General features: G+C 38.2%; 1 long non-coding RNA gene across 4 annotated transcripts in view; it reads right to left on the reverse strand.

The window, feature by feature from the left end:
* Window positions 1-10,018, reverse strand: part of LOC309692661 — a 70,324-nt gene extending 60,306 nt beyond the window's left edge. The window contains exons 1-5 of one of the 4 annotated variants that reach the window (XR_014272392.1): window positions 9,914-10,018; window positions 9,601-9,681; window positions 7,902-8,083; window positions 7,391-7,807; window positions 6,680-6,831 (exon numbers count right to left, since the gene is read on the reverse strand). This is a non-coding gene — a long non-coding RNA (uncharacterized lncRNA). The other 3 variants (XR_014272393.1, XR_014272394.1, XR_014272395.1) reach the window with 3 other exon arrangements.
* Window positions 10,019-12,959: the final 2,941 nt, after the last annotated feature.

Here is a 12,959-nt window from a genome sequence, read left to right on the forward strand (position 1 = left end):
TCTATCAAAAGTTACAGCGATTTATATGAAGTTGTTCAAAAACGCTTTCTTTCGCCAAGACAATGCGTTTCTCACTGTTACATGCATTTGAATGGGAAACTCGCCTGAAACAAAGTATAGGTTTTCATTATGTGAATAATTTTAAAATCTTAGCTCAATCGGCTGCAAAACCTGTTTGCCCAGCACGGGGATATTGAGTTCTATAAGATAAAGCCATGAACATGTTTGTCTGAGTCCTCTATCAAAAGTTACAGCAATTTATATGAAGGTTTTGAAAAACGCTTTATTTCGCCAAGACAATGCGTTTCTCACTGTTACATGCATTTGAATGGGAAACTCGCCTGAGACAAAGTATAGGTTTTCATTATGTGAATAATTTTAAAATCTTAGCTCAAACGGCTGCAAAACCTGTTTGCCCAGCACGGGGATATTGACTTCTATAAGATAAAGCCATAAACATGTGTGTCTGAGTCCTCTATCAAAAGTTACAGCGATTTATATGAAGTTGTTCAAAAACGCTTTATTTCGCCAAGACAATGCGTTTCTCACTGTTACATGCATTTGAATGGGAAACTCGCCTGAGACAAAGTATAGGTTTTCATTATGTGAAAAATTTTAAAATCTTAGCTCAAACGGCTGCAAAACCTGTTTGCCCAGCACGGAGATATTGAGTTTTATAAGATAAAGCCATAAACATGTGTGTCTGAGTCTTCTATCAAAAGTTGCAGCGATTTATATGAAGTTGTTCAAAAACGCTTTCTTTCGCCAAGACAATGCGTTTCTCACTGTTACATGCATTTGAATGGGAAACTCGCCTGAAACAAAGTATAGGTTTTCATTATGTGAATAATTTTAAAATCTTAACTCAAACGGCTGCAAAACCTGTTTGCACAGCACGGGGATATTGAGTTCTATAAGATAAAGCCATAAACATGTTTGTCTGAGACCTCTATCAAAAGTTACAGCGATTTATATGAAGTTGTTCAAAAACGCTTTATTTCGCCAAGACAGTGTGTTTCTCACTGTTACATGCATTTGAATGGGAAACTCGCCTCAGACAAAGTATAGGTTTTCATTATGTGAATAATTTTAAAATCTTAGCTCAAACGGCTGCCCAGCATGGGGATATTGAGTTCTATAAGATAAAGCCATGAACATGTTTGTCTGAGTCTTCTATCAAAAGTTACAGCGATTTATATGAAGTTGCACAAAAACGCTTTCTTTCGCCAAGACAGTGTGTTTCTCACTGTTACATGCATTTGAATGGGAAACTCACCCGAGACAAAGTATAGGTTTTCATTATGTGAATAATTTTAAAATCTTAGCTCAAACGGCTGCAAAACCTGTTTGCCCAGCACGGGGATATTGAGTTCTATAAGATGAAGCCATAAACATGTTTGTCTGAGTCCTCTATCAAAAGTTACAGCGATTTATATGAAGTTGTTCAAAAACGCTTTCTTTCGCCAAGACAATGCGTTTCTCACTGTTACATGCATTTGAATGGGAAACTCGCCTGAGACAAAGTATAGGTTTTCATTATGTGAATAATTTTAAAATCTTAGCTCAATCGGCTGCAAAACCTGTTTGCCCAGCACGGGGATATTGAGTTCTATAAGATAAAGCCATGAACATGTTTGTCTGAGTCCTCTATCAAAAGTTACAGCAATTTATATGAAGGTTTTGAAAAACGCTTTATTTCGCCAAGACAATGCGTTTCTCACTGTTACATGCATTTGAATGGGAAACTCGCCTGAGACAAAGTATAGGTTTTCATTATGTGAATAATTTTAAAATCTTAGCTCAAACGGCTGCAAAACCTGTTTGCCCAGCACGGGGATATTGACTTCTATAAGATAAAGCCATAAACATGTGTGTCTGAGTCCTCTATCAAAAGTTACAGCGATTTATATGAAGTTGTTCAAAAACGCTTTATTTCGCCAAGACAATGCGTTTCTCACTGTTACATGCATTTGAATGGGAAACTCGCCTGAGACAAAGTATAGGTTTTCATTATGTGAATAATTTTAAAATCTTAGCTCAAACGGCTGCAAAACCTGTTTGCCCAGCACGGAGATATTGAGTTTTATAAGATAAAGCCATAAACATGTGTGTCTGAGTCTTCTATCAAAAGTTGCAGCGATTTATATGAAGTTGTTCAAAAACGCTTTCTTTCGCCAAGACAATGCGTTTCTCACTGTTACATGCATTTGAATGGGAAACTCGCCTGAAACAAAGTATAGGTTTTCATTATGTGAATAATTTTAAAATCTTAACTCAAACGGCTGCAAAACCTGTTTGCACAGCACGGGGATATTGAGTTCTATAAGATAAAGCCATAAACATGTTTGTCTGAGACCTCTATCAAAAGTTACAGCGATTTATATGAAGTTGTTCAAAAACGCTTTATTTCGCCAAGACAGTGTGTTTCTCACTGTTACATGCATTTGAATGGGAAACTCGCCTCAGACAAAGTATAGGTTTTCATTATGTGAATAATTTTAAAATCTTAGCTCAAACGGCTGCCCAGCATGGGGATATTGAGTTCTATAAGATAAAGCCATGAACATGTTTGTCTGAGTCTTCTATCAAAAGTTACAGCGATTTATATGAAGTTGCACAAAAACGCTTTCTTTCGCCAAGACAGTGTGTTTCTCACTGTTACATGCATTTGAATGGGAAACTCACCCGAGACAAAGTATAGGTTTTCATTATGTGAATAATTTTAAAATCTTAGCTCAAATGGCTTCAAAACCTGTTTGCCCAGCACGGGGATATTGAGTTCTATAAGATAAAGCCATAAACACGTTTTTCTGAGTCTTCTATCAAAAGTTACAGCGATTTATATGAAGTTGTTCAAAAACGCTTTATGTCGCCAATACAATGCGTTTCTCACTGTTACATGCATTTGAATGGGAAACTCACCCGAGACAAAGTATAGGTTTTCATTATGTGAATAATTTTAAAATCTTAGCTCAAACGGCTGCAAAACCTGTTTGCCCAGCACGGAGATATTGAGTTCTATAAGATAAAGCCATAAACATGTTTGTCTGAGTCTTCTATCAAAAGTTACAGCGATTTATATGAAGTTGTTCAAAAACGCTTTCTTTCGCCAAGACAATGCGTTTCTCACTGTTACATGCATTTGAATGGGAAACTCACCCGAGACAAAGTATAGGTTTTCATTATGTGAATAATTTTAAAATCTTAGCTCAAACGGCTGCAAAACCTGTTTGCCCAGCACGGAGATATTGAGTTTTATAAGATAAAGCCATAAACATGTGTGTCTTAGTCTTCTATCAAAAGTTACAGCGATTTATATGAAGTTGTTCAAAAACGCTTTCTTTCGCCAAGACAATGCGTTTCTCACTGTTACATGCATTTGAATGGGAAACTCGCCTGAAACAAAGTATAGGTTTTCATTATGTGAATAATTTTAAAATCTTAGCTCAAACGGCTGCAAAACCTGTTTGCCCAGCACGGAGATATTGAGTTTTATAAGATAAAGCCATAAACATGTTTGTCCGAGACCTTTATCAAAAGTTACAGCGATTTATATGAAGTTGTTAAAAAACGCTTTATTTCGCCAAGACAATGCGTTTCTCACTGTTACATGCATTTGAATGGGAAACTCGCCCAAGACAAAGTATAGGTTTTCATTATGTGAATAATTTTAAAATCTTAGCTCAAACGGCTGCAAAACCTGTTTGCCCAGCACGGAGATATTGAGTTTTATAAGATAAAGCCATAAACATGTGTGTCTTAGTCTTCTATCAAAAGTTACAGCGATTTATATGAAGTTGTTGAAAAACGCTTTCTTTCGCCAAGACAATGCGTTTCTCACTGTTACATGCATTTGAATGGGAAACTCGCCTGAAACAAAGTATAGGTTTTCATTATGTGAATAATTTTAAAATCTTAGCTCAAACGGCTGCAAAACCTGTTTGCCCAGCACGGAGATATTGAGTTTTATAAGATAAAGCCATAAACATGTTTGTCTGAGTCTTCTATCAAAAGTTACAGCGATTTATATGAAGTTGTTCAAAAACGCTTTCTTTCGCCAAGACAATGCGTTTCTCACTGTTACATGCATTTGAATGGGAAACTCGCCTGAAACAAAGTATAGGTTTTCATTATGTGAATAATTTTAAAATCTTAGCTCAAACGGCTGCAAAACCTCTTTCTTTCGCCAAGACAATGCGTTTCTCACTGTTACATGCATTTGAATGGGAAACTCGCCCGAGACAAAGTATAGGTTTTCATTATGTGAATAATTTTAAAATCTTAGCTCAAACGGCTGCAAAACCTGTTTGCCCAGCACAGAGATATTGAGTTTTATAAGATAAAGCCATGAACATGTTTGTCTGAGTCTTCTATCAAAAGTTACAGCGATTTATATGAAGTTGTACGAAAATGCTTTCTTTCGCCAAGACAGTGTGTTTCTCACTGTTACATGCATTTGAATGGGAAACTCACCTGAGACAAAGTATAGGTTTTCATTATGTGAATAATTTTAAAATCTTAGCTCAAACGGCTGCAAAACCTGTTTGCCCAGCACGGGGATATTGAGTTTTATAAGATAAAGCCATAAACATGTTTGTCTGAGACATCTATCAAAAGTTACAGCGATTTATATGAAGTTGTTCAAAAACGCTTTCTTTCGCCAATACAATGCGTTTCTCACTGTTACATGCATTTGAATGGGAAACTCGCCTGAAACAAAGTATAGGTTTTCATTATGTGAATAATTTTAAAATCTTAGCTCAAACGGCTGCAAAACCTGTTTGCCCAGCACGGGGATATTGAGTTCTATAAGATGAAGCCATAAACATGTTTGTCTGAGTCCTCTATCAAAAGTTACAGCGATTTATATGAAGTTGTTCAAAAACGCTTTCTTTCGCCAAGACAATGCGTTTCTCACTGTTACATGCATTTGAATGGGAAACTCGCCTGAGACAAAGTATAGGTTTTCATTATGTGAATAATTTTAAAATCTTAGCTCAATCGGCTGCAAAACCTGTTTGCCCAGCACGGGGATATTGAGTTCTATAAGATAAAGCCATGAACATGTTTGTCTGAGTCCTCTATCAAAAGTTACAGCAATTTATATGAAGGTTTTGAAAAACGCTTTATTTCGCCAAGACAATGCGTTTCTCACTGTTACATGCATTTGAATGGGAAACTCGCCTGAGACAAAGTATAGGTTTTCATTATGTGAATAATTTTAAAATCTTAGCTCAAACGGCTGCAAAACCTGTTTGCCCAGCACGGGGATATTGACTTCTATAAGATAAAGCCATAAACATGTGTGTCTGAGTCCTCTATCAAAAGTTACAGCGATTTATATGAAGTTGTTCAAAAACGCTTTATTTCGCCAAGACAATGCGTTTCTCACTGTTACATGCATTTGAATGGGAAACTCGCCTGAGACAAAGTATAGGTTTTCATTATGTGAATAATTTTAAAATCTTAGCTCAAACGGCTGCAAAACCTGTTTGCCCAGCACGGAGATATTGAGTTTTATAAGATAAAGCCATAAACATGTGTGTCTGAGTCTTCTATCAAAAGTTGCAGCGATTTATATGAAGTTGTTCAAAAACGCTTTCTTTCGCCAAGACAATGCGTTTCTCACTGTTACATGCATTTGAATGGGAAACTCGCCTGAAACAAAGTATAGGTTTTCATTATGTGAATAATTTTAAAATCTTAACTCAAACGGCTGCAAAACCTGTTTGCACAGCACGGGGATATTGAGTTCTATAAGATAAAGCCATAAACATGTTTGTCTGAGACCTCTATCAAAAGTTACAGCGATTTATATGAAGTTGTTCAAAAACGCTTTATTTCGCCAAGACAGTGTGTTTCTCACTGTTACATGCATTTGAATGGGAAACTCGCCTCAGACAAAGTATAGGTTTTCATTATGTGAATAATTTTAAAATCTTAGCTCAAACGGCTGCCCAGCATGGGGATATTGAGTTCTATAAGATAAAGCCATGAACATGTTTGTCTGAGTCTTCTATCAAAAGTTACAGCGATTTATATGAAGTTGCACAAAAACGCTTTCTTTCGCCAAGACAGTGTGTTTCTCACTGTTACATGCATTTGAATGGGAAACTCGCCTGAAACAAAGTATAGGTTTTCATTATGTGAATAATTTTAAAATCTTAGCTCAAACGGCTGCAAAACCTGTTTGCCCAGCACGGAGATATTGAGTTTTATAAGATAAAGCCATAAACATGTGTGTCTGAGACCTCTATCAAAAGTTACAGCGATTTATATGAAGTTGTTCAAAAACGCTTTATTTCGCCAAGACAATGCGTTTCTCACTGTTACATGCATTTGAATGGGAAACTCGCCTGAAAAAAAGTATAGGTTTTCATTATGTGAATAATTTTAAAATCTTAGCTCAAACGGCTGCAAAACCTGTTTGCCCAGCACGGAGATATTGAGTTTTATAAGATAAAGCCATAAACATGTGTGTCTGAGTCTTCTATCAAAAGTTACAGCGATTTATATGAATTTGTTCAAAAATGCTTTCTTTCGCCAAGACAATGCGTTTCTCACTGTTACAAGCACATATTTTCTCTGCTTTGTCTAACCTCTGCAGAGCCTCTGTCAAGAAAAACATATCTGTAAGCATAAAACAAATATACATTTCATAACACGTCACTGGACAAACCTCGGTCAGTTGATTTCCTCTGTGCAGTGCAGACGAACATCAGTCAGCAAGTCAAGGCTGTGAGATGGACTGGTGTCCTTTGTGACTCTGCTGGTTCTTCTGAGGAAACATCACCGTCTCTCCACACCGTCACCATCTGTGAGCACAAACTGCTGCTCTGCCGGCATGTAGGAATCACATATCACACACACAGGGGTGAAGAAACATTAGAGCTCAACTTTGGATACTTTAGATCTAAACAGATCAAACTAGCTCTTAGTTTCAACAATCAGTGAGCAGACAAACAATGATACCATACTGATTCTATATGAATACAATATGGTATTTTCAATACAGGTGTCAAATTAATTTATTAAAACTAATACAGATATATGTATATATATTTTTTTTGATAAATTCGTTTGCTAAATTATAAGAATATATATATTTTTTTTTTCATTTAACTATTGCAACTGAAAGAAATTAAATATTGAACAAAAATATATTGTCACATTCTGAGCATGCTCAGCATGCTGAAAGACTTGAAGTTGCTACAGATTTTAAGAAGTGATAATTATAGGGAAAAAACTTCTCTTTTTCTTCTGTTTAATCAAACATTTGATGCCTTAGATGTCTCAGTCCTATAGCATTCTGCAACTACAACTAAGCTGAAGCTTGGATTTGGCTGCAGGTGCCCCTGTACATCCTTCTCAGCAGCACACATGTGGGTACCATTTAATCACACTTCTTCCTGAGCTTTGCTTCATCACAAGACCAAAGGTGGCATCCCGTGTCACAGTCTTATCATCATCCAGAAGAAACATTTGAAGAAACATCATGGAGAAGAAACATTTACGTGCCTCCTGGTTTTGCTTTCTGATCCTGCAAAAAGACTGAGGACAACAAAGCCCAGAGAACACGAGATACACAACATCCAACATTCAGACTCAACAGCCTCCATAAATGAAGAGCACCAGGTTGGTTCAGTTATAGTAGATATGAGCATACTTCACATTACTGGGTATGAATAATAATCAAGAGACAAACTTTGAAGATGCAGAGCATGATGTCCCATCATCAGACTGTAAACAAACATCCACCAGGCTTCTTTGTTGGATCTCCTATCAAGGATCAGTAGCGTGTATTAACCTGTGGATCAGCAGTCACTGAAATATTACTGTTTCAGATAAGAAATCTAGCACATAAAAGCCAGGGTAGGAGGGATCTCTGCAAACTGACTTACCTCTGCAAGTGTGAAGCTCAACAAAAATCTGACTCTCCAGTCACTGACAAACAAAAACCTCCAGCTGGGAGATAGAAAACGCTGTCTGGGTCTTGCTGGATGTTGCTGGTCAGAGTCCACACATTAGCAGAGTGCTTCTTGGTCCCACTGACCCATGTGGACAGTGACTGTGGAGAACTGTTCTGGAAAACATAAAAGAGAATTAAAATAACAAAAAGCCAAAGAGGATTTCCACAAAGACTATCTTGGAATCAGCAATCAAAAAAAACACTGGTTCATATTTCAATTAAATATGAACAGATTCCTTAAATGTACGCAGTTCAGATCTGATTTAATTTAATTTCCTTCACACAGCACATTCGTCCAGGCTGACAGGTAAACATAGAATTAATCTCAGGTAACATGACTCATAGTAGAGATTCAGTAAGAAAGATTGCAGGCTCTAATATTATTACCACACAATCCAAGGACACACCAACAGCTCAGATTTCTAGAACTATTTAAACAAATGTCTTTTGAATATTCAATTCAGTGGGGTGGGGGGTGTCGTGGAATTTTTTAAATAAAGTCTGCAACACAGAAAGAGCTGTGATCAAGCTATTTATTACTGCGCACAGGAGAGCAAACACACATCAAACATTACAGTTCAGTCATGTCAGCTCTGCCACAGAAGTTGTGCTCCTACTCCTTTATGCATTCCAAGGAAGAGGGAGGAAGTTACAAACTGATCCTACCACACTTCACGTGTCTCGCTATGAAACCTAACGGATCAGTGGTTATGCTGTTTTGTGCCCTTGGCCTTATCAGCACCTGTAAAGGGAGTTGTTTTCTCAAACTGCTGAAGTAAGTTCATCTAGTTTTAGAACCTTTCACTGAACAGTCTATAACAGTGTCATAAGCACTTAAATACTTTAAATGAGAATAACAGAAAATTTCTATTACAGGAGCTAGAGCCTGTCCCAGTAGTCATAGGTAGAGCACACCTGGACAGGTCACCAGTCTGTCAGAGGACTAACACAGATGCAGCCTGACTCAATCCTAAATGTTCAGCACACAGAGACACAGAGGTGCTGTTTAAAGTTTAGTGTTAACTTGAGTCACTGATCATTTGCAGTATTACAGAGTCTGGCAGTCTTTGCATGATGTCCACGTCACTGTACGTTTCTAGCTGACTCTCAGGTGTGACAGGTGTGCCAGCAGGAAAGAGTAATAATAGCCTGCATCCTGAGGTTTTTCATGCAGGATTAAAGGAGCCAGGCTTTGTTCACACAGCTAGGATTGTATTTTACATTGACCCTGGGTCAGTATAAGTATCATACAGTTTAAACGAAGCACTGAAACTTGCACATATTTATTACAGATGCACTGAAGCTAATCGAGATATTTGCTGTCAATCTGTGGCTGCGATTAAACAGTTTACTGGAAACTTTATTAACTAGTAACTTCGTCAGTCATAACAGAATTCTGTGCTAACATCGTTTAAACAGTAACAGCTTTACTCCAATATAAGCTAACGTTTACACCGTAACTTTAAGCTAGCACCATAAAGACGGTAAAACACGTAATAACATCTACAAATGCATCTTAAAGCTGTTATATTAGCACTCGGTGTATTACTAACATAAGCACATTAACATTATTGACACTCGCTGACTTTTAATAGTCGTTCTATAAATGCTGTCCGTTTAAACGGTCTTACCTGTAAACACTGCTGTATCCACCGGATTCCAGCCAGAGTGAATTCTGGAGTCTTCCCACGCTCCTGTTAGTGATCCTCCATCTGGATGGATGATAACAACCTTCTGAACAATCTAGCAGGAGCTGGTCCATATCTATGGGACTGATTTGTGCTAATAACGCCCAATTGTATGGACTGATAACAGCCGAAGCGGGTGAATAAAGTCACCCAGTCGCTAGCTGTGCCATTACCCAACATACACCAGCACAATATTAGGCACAGCACCACGATAGACATTTTCAGTGGTTTTGAATGCAGGACATGGTTATCTTACCTTGTAAAATGCATGACAATAAAACAGCTAACCACCATAAAATGGTATTGTGTGTGTATGTGCATGTGTGTGCGTGTGTGTGTGTGTGTGTGAGAGAGAGAGGGGGGGGGGGGAGAGATCAAAGGCGTGCGTTTATGTTTTTTCTTGATCAAGAGTGTGCCTCCTCTCTCTTATTGGATATGGTGTAGCATGTTTATTCAGGTGCACCTTTGAAGTCTATGAGAATACTTTGCAGCCTGGTCTGAGTGGTCATTTCTGCACAGACACAATGAAGCGTGCACTCAGTTTAGAGGAGGCTGTTGCTGCAGTTTTGCACTCTCCACAAGCAGTGGAGATACTTCTGACAGCGAAGAAGAATTTTTGCCAGGCACCGAGGAGCTTTGCAGCTCATGTGCGGAGGAGGAGAAGGAGAAGGAGGAAGAAGAGCAGGAGGAAGAGACAAGACTAGAGGATGGCCAGTGGAGATCTAAAAATGGAGAAATCATGTGGCAACCCACACATGAAGAGGTCCTGCCATTTTTTCCTCCTCCCATTTTAACCCCAGGACCAACCCATTATGCAATTCATAGGATCAGCAGCCCTGTGTGCACTTTCCATCTTTTTTTTGCAGAGGACATTATGCAGCTAATCCTGCATTTCACCAACCTGCAGGGCAACAGGTCAGTAAAAGACTGGAAGGACATAGATGAGGAGGAGTTGCAGGCTTACATGGGGCTTGTGATGCTGGCTGGCCTGTACAGGTCTCACATGAAACGACAACAAGCCTGTGGGATGGGGAGACAGGGCTCTTCTGTTTCCTGCTACCATGTCAAAAAAAAAAGATTTGAGCAAATTAATCGGGCAGTAAGATTCGATAATCGTCTCTCCCGTCCAGGTCGCTACAAGGGGGATATGGCTGTGGTTTCCTACATCCCCAAGCAAAGAAAAAATGTTGTCTTATTGGGCACCAGGCACCGTGAGCTACAAGTCCAGGACTCTGGGAAGAGAAAGCCCCACATCATCCTGGATTATAACAAATCCAAAGGGGCTGTGGATCATCTGGACCAGGTAAGAACAATTATAAGTCATTTAATTGCCAAATTGTTTATCGTTTCTCATTGTCATAACTGATAAAGTCAGATAATGTGATTATGATAGTTTTGATATGAGATGATAGTTTTAGAATATGAGAGTTTTGATAGTTACAGATAGGAGGGGGGCCCACAGGCGGAAGGATCTATGAAGTTAATGAAAAAACTCTTTATTTCACCATGTTAGTGCGTTACTCGCTATTACATGCATTTGAATGGAGTTCTCGCCAGACGCAAAGTATAGGTTTTCATTATGTGAATAACTTGAAAATCTTAGCTCAAACAGCTTTAAAACCTGTTTGCCCAGCACGGGGATATTGAGTTCTATAAGATAAAGCCATAAACATGCGCGAAAGAAAGCGTTTTTCATCAACTTCATAGATCTTGCTGTAACTTTTGATAGAAGACTCACAAACACATATTTATGGCTTTATCTTATACACTTCAATATCCCCATGCTGGGAAAACAGGTTTTGCAGCCGTTTGACCTAAGATTTTCAACTTATTCACATAATGAAAACCTATACTTTGTTTCGGTTGAGTTCCCCATTCAAATGCAAGTAACAGTGAGAAACGCACTGTCTTGGCGAAAGAAAGCGTTTTTGTACAACTTCATATAAATCAATGTAACTTTTGATAGGAGACTCGGATACACATGTTTATGGCTTTATCTTATAGAACTCAAGGTCCCCGTGTTGGGAAAAAAGGTTTTGCAACTGTTTGAGCTAAGATTTTCAATTTATTCACATAATGAAAACCTATACTTTGTTTCGGTCGAGTTCCCCATTCAAATGCATGTAACAGTGAGAAACGCATTGTCTTGGCGAAAGAAAGCGTTTTTGTACAACTTCATATGAATTAGCTGTAACTTTTGGTAGAAGACTCGGATACACATGTTTATGGCTTTATCTTATAGAACTCAATGTCCCCGTGCTGTTTGAGCTAAGATTTCCAAGTTATTCACATAATGAAAACCTATACTTTGTTTCAGGCGAGTTTCCCATTCAAATGCATGTAACTGTGAGAAACACACTGTCTTAGCGAAATAAAGCGTTTTCGTACAACTTCATAGATCTTGCTGTAACTTTTGATAGAAGACTCAGAAACACATGTTTATGGCTTTATCTTATAGAACTCAATATCCCCGTGCTGGGCAAACGGGTTTTGCAGCTGTTTGAGCTAAGATTTCCAAGTTATTCACATAATGAAAACCTATACTTTGTTTCGGTCGAGTTCCCCATTCAAATGCATGTAACAGTGAGAAACGCACTGTCTTGGCGAAAGAAAGCGTTTTTGTACAACTTCATATGAATAGCTGTAACTTTTGATAGAAGACTCAGACAAACATGTTTATGGCTTTAACTTATAGAACTCAAGGTCCCCGTGCTGGGAACACAGGTTTTGCAGCTGTTTGAGCTAAGATTTCCAAGTTATTCACATAATGAAAACCTATACTTTGTGTCGGTCGAGTTCCCCATTCAAATGCATGTAACAGTGAGAAACGCACTGTCTTGGCGAAAGAAAGCGTTTTTGTACAACTTCATATAAATCAATGTAACTTTTGATAGGAGACTCGGATACACATGTTTATGGCTTTATCTTATAGAACTCAAGGTTCCCGTGCTGGGAAAAAGGGTTTTGCAACTGTTTGACCTAAGATTTTCAATTTATTCACATAATGAAAACCTATACTTTGTTTCGGGCGAGTTCCCCATTCAAATGCATGTAACAGTGAGAAACGCACTGTCTTGGCGAAAGAAAGCGTTTTTGTACAACTTCATATGAATAGCTGTAACTTTTGATAGAAGACTCAGACAAACATGTTTATGGCTTTAACTTATAGAACTCAAGGTCCCCGTGTTGGGAAAAAAGGTTTTGCAGCTGTTTGAGCTAAGATTTCCAAGTTATTCACATAATGAAAACCTATACTTTGTTTCGGTCGAGTTCCCCATTCAAATGCATGTAACAGTGAGAAA

Source organism: Aulonocara stuartgranti (genome assembly GCF_965226115.1).
Source record: "Aulonocara stuartgranti genome assembly, chromosome: 3".
NCBI lineage: Eukaryota > Metazoa > Chordata > Actinopteri > Cichliformes > Cichlidae > Aulonocara > Aulonocara stuartgranti.